Source organism: Lissotriton helveticus, chromosome 2_1, assembly GCF_964261635.1.
Source record: "Lissotriton helveticus chromosome 2_1, aLisHel1.1, whole genome shotgun sequence".
NCBI classification, from domain to species: domain Eukaryota; kingdom Metazoa; phylum Chordata; class Amphibia; order Caudata; family Salamandridae; genus Lissotriton; species Lissotriton helveticus.
The window spans coordinates 1,755,496,452-1,755,508,829 of NC_136059.1; positions in this window are offsets into that span (position 1 = coordinate 1,755,496,452).

A 12,378-nucleotide genomic window follows, 5' to 3' on the forward strand; every position below is an offset into this window, starting at 1 on the left:
GGATACCCCTTCTCTCTTTGTCCACTTGCAGGATAGTAGCCCCAGTGTCCATAATGAGTCACCTGGACTGTTACTATTCCTTACTGATGGAAAAGAGGATTATTTTAAAAGCATTATGTCATGTCCATCGAGCCTGCTATCAGATGGCCCAGCTTATCTGAAAATCAAGGTCTCACAATATATCCCGGGTTGCACTAAGCGATCATCAGATGCCTTCTTTTTGTAGGTCCTTAGATTCTAAAGTTTTCAATTGGGAAGAAAAGCCTTTTCATTTGGGGCTGCCAGTTTATGGAATGCCCTCCCGTCATCTTTATGCAAAGTTCAGAATCTTCTGTTGTTTAGGAAAGTATTACAAAAACTGCATTATGGCAAATGAAGTAGATCTCGCCTCTCCATCCTGCCTTCTCCTAGTCCTAGGGCACCTGTAAAGGTAGCAGTGTCCTTAAGAAAAATGGTAATATACCATAATATAACATGTATAGTTTATTCATTATTAAAAATAGACGTTGGGTTAGTAGGGGAAACTGTGGGAAGGTATTTACATGATAAATTGTACATTTTTAGCTGTAATTCATTTTTATGTTAATTAAATATGTAATTGATGATTAGGTATGCAAAGTGTTAATTATTTAAAAGTGTATTTTGTGATTTTCAATGTATTCTTTATTTTTGTACGTTAAATTAGTAAATTTTAGGTGCTGGATGTTGGGTTTGTAGGGGAACACAGTGGGAAGTTATTTCAATAATTTAGTATTTTTTTATTTTAATTCATTAAAATATGTAATTTGTTATTAATTATGTTAATTTTATGATTAATTCCTACATATAATTAGATTTTATTTTATTATTTATTAGCGGATCAAATAGTGTATTTATATCAACATTTATCAAATTCATTTTATAATAATATTGGTTTAATTTTATTTATTTTATGTAATTATTATGTTAACTTTATTTTTGTTTTGTTTCTCATTTATTAAGTTTTGAAGGGGGTTGTGTTTTTTTTGGGTAGTATGGAGGCCAGCACATTTTATTTCTTCAATGTATAACATTATAGTATTAATAAATAGTTTTTTAGATTTCATATTATATATTAACAAAGTACATATTTTATTTCAAATATTTTTTTTTTTACTCATTTTATGTTGCTAGGTATTTAAATGATTCTTTAAAAATGATTAGGATTTGAAATGGTTTATTTAATTCTTTCTAAGTCCAACACTATCCATGTTTTGGCTTACATTGGAGTAGGAATAGTAAATATATTCCTTCTAAAGAGCAACAGTTTCTCCATTATTGCTATTCAAAGTCCAACACTTTCCCTCCTTTTGCATACATTGGAGTAGGAATAATAACCCTAACCCCTCCAAAGTGAAACACTTTGCCTAATGAACGGGAATAGTAAATCTAACCCCTAAAACATCCAGCACTTTCTCTACTATTCGCTAGTTTGGGGAAGAAATAGTAAATCTAACCCCTCCAAAGTCCAACACTTTACCTATGGTTGCTTATGTGGGCGTGGGAATAGTAAATATAACCCTTTCAAGGGTCATCAGTTTCCTGCTTTTGCTTGAATGGGAGTGGGAATAGTAAATGTAACCCCTCCAAAGTCCTACATTTTCCTTGCTTTTGCTTGTGTTAGAGTGGCAATAATAACTCTAACCCTTTCAAAGTCCATCACTTTACCTGCTTTTGATTACATTGGAGTGGGAATATTAAATCTAATGCCTCCAAAATCCAGCAGTTTTCCTACATTTTCTTAATTTGAAGTTAGATTAAATATTCTGTTTCTTTTGGAGTTGAACACTTTTGCTAGTCTTGTTTCTACGTGATTGGTTGTTGGTATTTGTTTTATTGTGTATTTTTTAACACCTTCAATGCTACAGGGTATTTTTCTCCTGTGCTGCATTCCCAGATTTACCATTGTTCATGACAAGGTCAGCTCGTCATAAGCACAGCTCCAGTGGTACTGCATGACGAGCTGACCTTGTCATTAGCATAGAAGAGGTTAATGGTTAAATTATTGAGGAATTATTTTTATTTTGTTATTCTTTTTAATTAATTTTGATTTATTTTATTGTTACTAAATAATATAACATTTTCTGTTTTTAATTTTTTTATTGTTTGAATCTTTTTTATTTTAGATATAGATATATGTGTGTGTATATGTACATATGTGTGTGTATGTATGCATATATACATGCTTATTTACTTCACAATATTAATTAAAACTATTTTTTAAATTAATACATTTTTTTTACTTGTTCCACACTATTTTTGACACAATATTTTGCTAGTGTTCATTCAAAGTATGTAAACTCAATATTTTTGTAGACAATATTGTTGACACAATATTCTGGTGTCACACTATTGTTGTTTACAATATTTTGTCACACAATCCCTGGCTGCCCTCCTTGTGCATTCTCTCTGGTTTGCTATTGTGCAGGATGATAAAGGATCTGAATGCCCTTATGCAGCCCTTAGGAGTCAAATTGAAAATATTTATTGAAGACAGCAAAGTAGTTGCCCGTTTCCATTGTGAGACACACACTTATAGAATAAGGACTGAGATGAGGAAGAACTAGACTTAGTGTAACGGAGATTACTAGTAAGTAATCAATCTGTTTTTACCTTTATTTAAGATCGCAGTTGTTTGCAGGATCTATTGTTGCTGATTGTTTACAATAGATATAGAGCTCATTATAAGTGCACTCATCTTCCCAAGATTGTCATTTTTTTGGTACAATAAGATAGATCAGTGCTTTCCAAACTTTTTAGAACCACAAACCAATTTTTAGACCGACAAACATTAGTGGCCCACTTAGCTTTAATCAATTTTAGGCTTGTGATTTTGAATGTAACTAAAGCATTGTGTGGTAGAGTACATTTTATTTTGAAATGGCCACTACATTTGCAAACATAAACAGTTTTCCAGATAAACCTATATTGCACACAAATGATATGCGTGGAAATAAAGTTTTAGCGAATATGTATCATTTTCCATCACCAAGTAAAGTCTCTTGATTTGTTTTGATCCTATTTAAAACTTTGTTTCCATCACATTTCAGATTTAGAAATAAATCTGCTTCATTTTTGCTTTTCTTACTGCTGAACGTGTGCAGTTCAGTTACAGGTGTTTACATTTTGTTGTGTGTAAAAAAGCACAACATCCTACAGCCTTTACTTTCACACTTTCTGTACCCCAGCAAGTTTGTCAAATAATTCAATTAACTTTACATTCTCTGACTGCAAAGTGAAAGCGGTTTGTAAATAACAATCCCCATATTAAACATTAAGCAGCACTTTGTCAGAAGACATAATCTGACAGTTGACCTCTGTCTTTGAATCGCAGAAAAAGTGACAGGATAAGAACAAGAATTTAAAGATATTTTTATTTATTGCTTGGAATTTTGTGACCCACAAAAAATTGGCTCAGGAGTAGCAACCCTCAGTTTGTGAAACACTGAGATAAAGAATTGTTGCCTAACGTTTTCCCTGCACAATTGTACATGTCATTTAATAAAACCACATTAAAAAGTTACCAGAGAGGTATGGCCAACCATCATGGCTGAGCGGACGTAACTCCGCTCGGCTCCAAGCCAGGCCTGAAGCTTTTAGCCAGCTCGGAGGCATCTTACATCCTGCCAAAGCTTGTAACCGGGTCTCCCATTCCTCTGGTCAATGGGGAAACCCGTAATTGTCAGTGAGGGAGCTCCGTTCCATGCCGACAGGGTGCAGAGGCGAGTGCCGGGATCGAGGGGCTCGCTCCAAAGTTCAGCAGGCGACAGCGACCATGACCACACAGACCCGCAGCTGGCGGGTTCCGCTTCACAGACCCTCCTAGTGATTTCAAGGCAGGAGCTTTCCTCAGCGATCCGGGCTATCACAGCAACTTCCCTTCAGGGACCCAGTGGTGAGGAGTGGCGGCCCTTAGCATGAGTAGGAGGTCTTCGGTAGTCCCGCCGCTCGGCGTGCTGCACTCCGGTGAGTGGGGGGCCCTTGGCCTAATTGTGGATGTTGAGCAGCCCTGGTGATGTCTTGCCTGACCCTAAGATAGCAATGGTCAGGCAGCATCTAGCAAGTATACACGACCTTGTGACTGAGCTGTAGAGCAGGGCCCCTACACAGGAGCACCTGCGATGTCCTGGGGGAGCCTTCCGGAGCCCTGAGAGTGGTGTGAGGACCAGCCTGGGGATCAGAGCATGACTGGTCCCCACTGAGGCCCATTCATATGTAACACCCCCCCACATGGTCCTCAAGCAGAGGAATAGAGGCCCACACATGTGAGAGGAGGACACATTTTCAGCGCAATGTATCCAGAAGCGTGGGTGGAAAGCCCTGACCTGCCTGCATTGCAGGGGAGCCTTAGAGCTGGTTATGCTGGCCCTATTGTGATGGGGGTTAAGCGGACTCAAGCATTTTAAAATGGCCTCGTCACTGAATCCCAAGATCAGCCACTACATCTCAACAGCTATTTAGACCTGAAGAGGCCACTCTGAGCCATGTGAGGTGCCCAACTCAAGGCCCTTGGGTTTGGGCTAAGCATAGTGCACCTCGACTCTTATGAGGAGGGGACCCCTAGCGGCGATGTGAAGTGGCGAGATCTTTACGCCCTCTCCCTGAGTTAAAGCACCGCTTCCCTTCATCAGCTTGCTACAGGGGAGCCTTAAGCTGACTCCTCGCCCCGGCCCATATGCCGCCAAAGAAAGCGCAGACCACTAAGGTTTCCAACTACTTTGCCCCAACCACATCGGGCGGGGACAAAGAAGGGAGGCCTCTACTAGCGGCGAAATGGGGCTCACAAGGGAGGACCTGATGGCGTCCCTGAGGGAGTTTAAAAAGAACTCTGAGAAGATATTAAGGCGGATATGGGGGCCTTGTTCAAAGCTTTTAAAGCAGAGATGGGAGGAAAACTGGTGGCCCTAAAGATAGACATGCACTCAATTGGGGAGCGTACCTCAGATCTTGAAGAGACGTCCCAGGAACTGGCTGATCTAGTGCAACCTCTTCAGAAGGCTCTGCTGACCTACGCAACCAACTTTGGGCCACAGAACTTAAGTGTGAGGACCTTTAAAATTGCTCCCGTCGTGACAACATCCAGGTGAGGGGTCTGGAGGAAGGTTGCGAGGGCCCTGACCTGGAAGCTTTCATGATGGGCATGTTTGCGAAAGTACTGGGAGAGAATGGCCTGGAGGTTTGGCTTGAAAGGATCCGCAGGGTGGGGCTGCGGCCACTAGGTGACTCTAGAAAACCCAGGGATGTTCTGGCAAAATTTAGCTCCTTCAAAACCAAAGAACTGATTCTACAGAAAGTTCATGCTCTAGATAAGATCTCGTTCCAGAATGCTTCCTGCTGGTTCTTTCAGGATGTGGCCCAAGCAACACTTATCCGTCGCCAGCACTTCAGGATGATCACAGAAGCTCTAAGGGAACGCAAAGTAAAGACCCTCTGGACATATCCCTTCAGCCTGGCCTTTTCCCTGGACAGTAAAAGCTTCCATTGTATGGAAATCGAGGAAGCAGCATCCATCCTGGGCATCGAGATCCCCTTCCAGAAACAGTCAACAGGAACGGGAGGCAGAGGGACAGAATCGCAACTGGAGAAACGCAAGAGAGGTCCATGGCTGCAACAGAGAAGAGGTGGCAAGAAAACGTCGGAGTGATACGCAACAAGACTCTTTAGTCCAATAAAAATTGGAACTGTGGGTACAGATTAACGAGGACTTGTGGCGCTCAAGGTTCAAGGGGGGGCCGGCTATGTTTGAAGATGACACTGTACCACTTGGCCTCCATTAATCCCCCAATAAGAGGCATAGCATGTGGAAATTTCTATTGGACCATAATGTAAAAATAGCTGCCCTGCAAGAAACCCATCTTCCAAAAAAGACGAACAGGGTTGAAACACAGGGCCTATCCACAGATTTTTTGCTCATCGCACACACAAAGCACAATGGGGTGGCTATTCTCTTCCATTCCTCTACCCTATTCCTCCTCCAAGATTCCAAGTCACACAAGGCAAGGAGATTCATGATGATCAGGGGTGAGTGGAGAGGTAGGCCATGCACTCTCGCAATAGTTTACACGTCCAACTCTATACAGCAAGAGTTCCTGAACACATTTCTGACCGCACTGGAGATATTTGCAGCAGGGGACATTCTGTTATTGGGGGGGTTTAACTCCATTTGGGATTCGTCACTAGATACTACCCATCCACATAGAGAAATAGGAGGAGAATTTAGGAAATCACTTAAATTGGCTTGATAGGGATTGGGTCTTTTAGATGCCTGGAGTGGTCTTCCCCCCTCGGCAAGGGACTTCTCTCACTCCCACAGGTCTTTTTCCAGAATTGATCATGCATTCCTTAGTCAATCCATATTCCATACGCTCCTAGGATGCCAGTTGCATCTGAACTCTCTCTCTGATCACGCCCCTCTAGAGTTGGCGTAAGACTGCCCCCTGCGTGCTAAGCACGTCAGATAGTACTTCCCTAACTTTCTCGGCAGGGATCGTCTCCTTAGAGAGGATTTAGGAAAGGCAATCAAGGAATTGTTTTACTTTAACGACCCCGCACTGACTTCTCCCCCCAATAATTGGGATGCCTTCAAGCCGGTAATTCGGGGGAAGTGCATTGAACTGGCAACCACATTTGAAAATCAGCCTAAGGGAGAGAGGGAGCTCTTGGAAGGGGAACTACATAGCGCAGAACAGGTCCATACGTACAACTCCTCGGTCCAGAACCTTGGAAGAGTCACTCAGCTAAAAGGAAAATTACAAGCAATTTACACCAATGGGGTGGAAAAAACTATTCTGCATCTCAAGCCCAAAGTTACGAAGGGGGAAATAAAGTGGGAGCCTTATTCGCTAGATAGCTTAGAGTGATGCAGGAAAAAGAGTATATAAGGCATTTTGTAGCTAAAGTGGGAGCACCTCAGAAAAGTGAGGAGGGAAAGGCCAGAACCTTTTGGAGATTTCTACTGATCCCTCTATTCACCAGACCGCCTGCTTGATGAGGATCAAGAGAAATACGTAGAAGCGCTTGTGTTACCACAGGTTTCAACATCCACAAATGAGGACTTAAGTAAACCCTTCTACTGTGAGGAGGTGCAGAAGGCCATAGACACACTTAAATTGCACAAAGCTCCTGGCCCTGATGGCCTAAATGCTCACTTCTATTGTACTTTTGCAGCAGAGCTAGTTCCCCATCTGATGTTATTATTTACTGATATTGCATCCACGTAACAAGTGACCCCTTCCATGGGGGAAGCCTTGATCTCAATCAATCCCAAACTAGGAAAGGACTGCACAAATTGCGCCTGTTGCCGGCATATTGCGCTCCTAAACCTGGATGCCCAATTATACTCTAAAATTGTAGCCACTCTCCTTGAGAATGTCATGCCATACCTCATTGAGGTGGATCAGGTGGGGTTCATTAAGGGAAGGCAAACACATGACAATTTGGAACAAGTGTTTTACTTCATTGAAAAAGTACAGAAAAAAGGCATCCCTCCAGCCCTTCTCTCATTTGACACGGAGAAGGCCTTTGATCAGGTTGATTGGGCCTTCTGACACGAACAATGATGACATTTGGTGTTAACGAGACCTTTATGGGCATTGTGAGGTCTAACTACTTTGCTACTTACTCACTGGTTTTGGTAAATGGGGGAGCCTTTGAACCATTTATCCTATTGTGGTGTACCAGACAGGGTTGCCCTCTTTCCCCCTCCTCTTTGCCTTCAGCATTGAACCCTTCATGGCACGAATTAGGGATAACCCGGGCATAAGCGTGGTGTCCTTCGGAACAGATGAGCATAAAATCTCCCTCTTCGCGGATGATGTGTTACTTTCACTCATGAGACCCCTGTCCTCTCTCCCGGCCATCCAAGAGGAGCTCACCTCCTTTGAAAGGGCCTCTGGATTTAAACTTAATTCATCAAAGTCCTATCTCCTCAATCTAGCATTGCCCAGAGACACCATGCAACCAGTGGAGGATCTGTCCCCCTTCCAAAATACAAATAAAGACGTCACGTATCTGGGCATCAGGCTCACCCCCAAACAATCAAATCTCTACGGGGCTAATTATCCCCCCTTGCTGAGACAAACTAAGGCAGACTTGGCCACTTGGAGAACTTCCTATACCTCCTGGATATGGTGCATTAATGCAATTAAAATGAATGTGCTGCCGAGGCTGCTTTACCTTTTTCAGGCCTTACCAATACCAGTGGAAAGAGCTTTATTTGTAGACCTGAAAAGGATGATCACTGCGTTTATTTGGCTGGGGCAAAGAGCATGATGATTACCCTACTGGTTGCTCACTAAGGCGAAGGTGGAAGGGGGAGTAGCACTACCAGACTTCCTGGGCTACTGTAGGGTGGCCCAACTCGGGGTGATCACAGGCTGGTCTCTACGTCATCAGATAAACTTAGGCTCCATATGAACCGACAGTGGAGGGCAGGACAATTTGGGACCTCCTTTGGAAATCAAAACAAAATCGCCCCTTGAATGCCTATCTTAGTACCCCTACTGCCACCACTTTACGAGTGTGAGATGACCTCAACAGAGCAGCATCCCTAACCACCTTCCCGTCCCCCAACACCCCCATTCATTTCAACCCCGAGTTCCCACCGGCACAACAAGAGGGTCCATTTGAAGCTTGTAGGGAGAGGGGTTGCCTCTCAGCTTCAGCCCTCTAAAGACTTCAACTACATACAACTCAAGCATTGGGTACAACAACCTCAGACCCAGCTCGTCACAACCATAGATCTACTCCCAATTGAAAAATTTGCTCAATCAGGGGCATCCTCATGGGAAATCATCTCCTGCCTTTACGCACTCATACGGACAGTAAGGCCCCGATCCATCTCTAGACACCAAAGATTTTGGGATTCTCTTCTCACTGCTCCGCTGGGGAAAAACAATGGTGCTCCTTATATAAGGACATTTCCAAATACAATCGCTCCATGTTTATAAGGAAGGCCCACTATAAAATTATGTATGAGTGGTACTTGCACCCCCAGAAGTTGAACAAAATATTCCCTAATACCTCCGACAGATGTTGGAGAGGATGCAGGCTCCTGGGAGATTTTAGGCATATCTGGTGGGACTGTCCCTTAATTCAGCCCTGTTGGAAAGAAATTTTATGCCAAATTAGGACGATACTGGGTTACCCAATTCCCAATACAATGGAGCACACTCTCCTGGGGATCCAGGACCCCAGTTCAAAACACCAAACCCATGGGGATTGCTCTGTCATGTGGTTGTGCTTAGGGGCGGCCAGAATGGCAATAGCCACAGCTTGGAAGAAGGTAGAGGGCCCCTCCCAAACACAATGGCACGCTTGACTGTGGCGAACTCTGGCTAGGGAAAGAATGTCAAACATAGTAGAAGACAAGAGAGCAGGGTTCGACTACACATGGGTCCCCTGGGTAGAGTATTTGTCTGAGGGCTTGCCCCTTTTTGCTTATGGTCCCAGGCTACGGGCTCTTCACCTCTTTCAAAGCAAACACGCCAGTCGAATGTGACTCCAGGGCGGAGAGGTATGGGGGCTTGGTGGTGGGCCCTTGGTGGTGGGCACAGTGGCCGGCCCTCATCATTAACCAAACATTACTTTGTGATACCGTGATACCACTGTTAATTTAGTTTTGTAGTTTATTTTTGTGGGAAGAATGGATGGGAGTTGAAGACGCAAGTGTTACTTAAATAACAAATCCCACATGGGGGTAAAGCATGGTGTTTTAATGATTAAAGCACATATCCTCCAGATGGGTAATTAAATATTGTTGGTACCTCAGGTCGAGTCCTAGTACACAAGATGAACATGTCCTTTGAATCTCTATATCTCTTGACCTATAAGTTATGCTGGTGCCTCCCACTGCTTCTTGTTTTGTATGTGTTTTTAAAGAACCGAAACCAATAAAAAAAATTAAACAAAAAGCTACCAGATCAAATTCTTCAGCTTAAACTATACATATATATGTAGCCTGTATTTTAATGCTTAAATCATCTCAGAAAACATAATTTGCTCTGTTTTTCTAGGTCAACGAAGAAAACTGCAATTTGTTAATTTAAATTTTTTAGAATCTCGCCTTTCTGCACATTTCTCTTTTACATATGGAATTAATTCCTCCAGGTTTCACTGATAGTTCTCTAGAAGCTGTCTTAAAAGTATCTAGGATCTCATTGCTATAATTTCCATTTTTCCTGTAATACAAGCTATCCTTTTCTCTGGCATACTGTTATCGTGTTTGATACGTCTTAGACCCTTTGCTAGCTTCTAAGAAGCTGATAAAAGCACTTGGAAATTCATTTGCATACCTCACAAGAAATGTTATTCGGGAATGCTCTTAAAACTCACGTATTCTCTCTAAGTTCATGGGCTGGTTTGAAACTGTTTCACTGTGACACTTCTGAGTAGCTGTGCGCTTTAGAAATGTATCATTCATTCATCTGTGGGCCACAGCTTTAAAACTCTGTTCCACATTATTTGTTAGTGTTCTACTATTTACAGCTAAAGACCCTGCTTTTCAACTTGCAGTCTTGGTCTGAAGAAGGTGTTGCTTCATTGTCAATTAGAAACAGTGTCTGGAGTTGTTAGTGTGTTCAATTTATATGTACATGTAAAATAAAAACTGAAGGGGGCCAATTCACAGAACTAGTCTGAGACAAAATCCTAAACTACTACTTCTGGTATTCACAGAAGGCACTTATGATTTTTGGTATTCACAGAACTCACTTACGACTCCTAACTTTACATCCGCAGTCGGGACGGAATCTCCGCACCTGGACCGTACTCTCTGGCTCGAGCCATAATCTGCGGATAAAGTGAAATCAATGGGCTGGAATGCAGTTTATAAACAACGGAACATTAGGAATGTGTGATAAATGGTAGAGGAGGTCGTGAAAATTAGTTTGGGCAGGGAAAAGGGTATGGCCAGACAATACATCATCAAAGGAGCAAACTTTTCTGGGTTATGATGTAGTGTCTGGCCATACCCTTATCCCTGCCCAGACTATTTTTCATGACCTCCTCTACCATTTATCACACATTCCTAATGTTCCTTTTTGTAAAAATGTCATTCCAGCCCATTGATTACGGCTCGAGCCGGAGAGTACGGTCTGGGTGTGGAGAGTACGGTCCGGGTGCGGATATTCTGGCCCGAGTGCAAACGTAAAGTTAGGAGTCATGATTTCTGTGAATACCGAAAATCAAGTGCCTTCTGTGAATACCGGATGCAATTAGTTTAGGATTTTGTCTCAGATTAGTTCTGGGAATCGGCCCCAGGATTTCTGCTCAAGACCAAAAGAACTGCAGCAAAAATCATTTAAAGAAACTCTTGGAATTGGTTAGGTATGGTGTGTGGTTAACACATTCAAGAAAACCTTTGGCAATCTGATTGCAAAAACATACATTATAATTCCCCACTACATCAATGGTGTTTATCTATGCATTAAGAAAGCATATGTAAAATACGTACATTTCCTGGAAGTGTACTTTGATAAAAAATCAATGTTGGATGCCAAGTTATTTGACACTGTTAGACTTGGCACCCTTGGTGTGGTTTCCCCTGACTTTGCGCCTCTACCTCCTGTATTTGTGATGCTGTGCTGGATTTAGTTTTTGCTGCCTTGAATGCTTTGGGCACTTTGCCACTGCTGAACAGTGTCAACGTGTAAATGTTCCTTGTTTAAATTGTCATCATGATGGGTTATCCATGATTGCCATATTTGGTTTACTGATAAGCCCCAAGTACAATTCACTAAGTGTGCCCAGGGCTTGTAAATCAAATGCTACTAGTGGGCCTGCAGCACTGATTATGCCACCCACACAATTAACCTTCCGAATGTAAGTCAGGCCTGTCACTGCAGTGTCTATGCATGCAGTTTTCAACTGCCATGTCCACCTTGCAAGTGCACCCACTTGCCAGGTCCAAACGTGTCCTTTTTCTACATGTAAGACACCACTCAGGTAGTACCAAGATACCCCCATGGGCAGGGTGCAGTGTGTGTGAAAGGTAGAACATATACTGGTGTGTGTGATATGTCCTGATAGTGAAATAATGTGCATTTTCATTTTTCACTATTGAAAGTTTATCTGTCACATAGGCTAACATGAAAGTTACTTTGTAACATCTTACAAGTATGACTTTCCATAGGGGCAAGATAGAAAATGGAGTTTAAGCTCTCTTAACTCAGAATGTAATAACACATCTTTTTAGGGAGATGTTTTTAAAATTGTGTGTTTGAAAATTCCACTTTTAGAAAGTCAGCCTTTTCTTATTTATCCATACTGTGTGCCTCTGCTGTTGTGTGTATTGACTGTCTGGTTTTGGAGTGACAGGGGCTGGGGATGAGCATTCACTGTAGACAACCACATGGTAGTTTC